This window comes from Miniopterus natalensis, chromosome X (genome assembly GCF_054644295.1).
Source record: "Miniopterus natalensis isolate mMinNat1 chromosome X, mMinNat1.hap1, whole genome shotgun sequence".
Taxonomy (NCBI): domain Eukaryota; kingdom Metazoa; phylum Chordata; class Mammalia; order Chiroptera; family Miniopteridae; genus Miniopterus; species Miniopterus natalensis.
In genome coordinates, this window is record NC_142103.1 from 73,469,578 (window position 1) to 73,470,992 (window position 1,415).

The 1,415-nt window shown below is 39.9% G+C and overlaps 1 pseudogene; it reads left to right on the forward strand.

Moving 5' to 3' along the window:
• The first annotated feature begins 1,074 nt into the window (after window positions 1-1,074).
• LOC148090573 (U6 spliceosomal RNA) lies at window positions 1,075-1,174 on the forward strand (annotated as a pseudogene).
• Window positions 1,175-1,415: the final 241 nt, after the last annotated feature.

Below are 1,415 nucleotides of genomic sequence, written 5' to 3' on the forward strand. Positions count from 1 at the left end.
TTTTGAACTTGAAGCAGTCTGACTTTTGAGCCCACATGTCTACCCCTATGCTATATTGATATGGTCCATTAAGCCCTATTACTTATTGAAAACCTGCTACATGCCAGGGAACTTTCATATAAAATATCTCATTTAACCCTTCGATATCTACCTTAAGGGAGACATTATAACCCTCATTTTATTTTTTTAAAATATATATTTATTGATTTCAGAAAGAGGAAAGGAGAGGGAGGGAGAGAGAGAGATAGAAACATCAACGACGGGAGAGTCATTGATCAAGCCCGCAACCCGGGCATGTGCCTTGACCGGGAATTGAACCCTGATCGCCTGGATCCTAGGTCGATGCTCAACCGCTGAGCCACACCCAGCCGGGCATAACCCTCATTTTATAAGGACTCTGAGGCTCAAAGAAGAAGCCACTCACCCAAGGTCACCCAGTCAAAATAATCAAAACTGCAGTTCCACCCCAAGGCTTTTATGACAAAGGTTGTGCCTTCTTGCCTCATGTGCTTTCCCATCTCCCAAATAATTTTCCTTTTTCTGGTACTTGTATTCTTCCCTTCTTTATGTTCTCAAGGTCATCTTCAATTTTTCCCAGCTGATAATTCCCTTCCTGGGACTCCTGGTAACATCCAGCCTTTTAACATTGCCCTCTAACCAGCCTATAACCTGCTTCTCATTAAAATGTCCCCCAGATTTAGTGTCCATTGTTTTTGCCTGAACCAATCTTTAAATGATAGTTGGAAAATGATGATTTTTCCAACTCTAGCACTCCCATATTCCCAATCCTTCACAGCTGAAATCACAAAGCTGGCCCCATATCTACTTCCTGAGCCAGCCAAGCAAACTTACTTAATGACCCCTGTATCAGTTACAGTGCTTTGGGCTGTGACTACAGGTATCTGACTAATTCTCATTTAGACAATAAAGATATTTCATGATCCACATAACAAAAAGTATGGAAGCAAGTTAATTTCAGGGTTGCTTAATTCAGTGGTTCAATGATGTCATCAAAGACCCATGTTTTTTCCATCTTAATGTTCTATCATCCTAGGTGTGTGGTAATGTCTCCCCTTTCTTTAACAGCACATATTCCCTAATATTGAAACAATAGAGAAGATTACCATGGCCCCTGTATGAAGATACTTGAATTCATGAAGCATGCCATTTTTCTCAAATAAATTCTTTTTAATTAGACTGTCCCCAATTAAAAATTATAATCCCACTGCTGGCGTTCCCTCTCTTCCTCCCCTGCTTCATTTTTCTCCATATCACTAATCACTATCAGGCATACCACATATTTTATTTTTTTCCTCTCTCCCACATTAGAATGTAAGCTCAATGAAAGTGGAGATTTTAGTCTGTTTTGTTTACTTATATATTCCCAGTACCTAGGATATTGCCTGGCACATAGG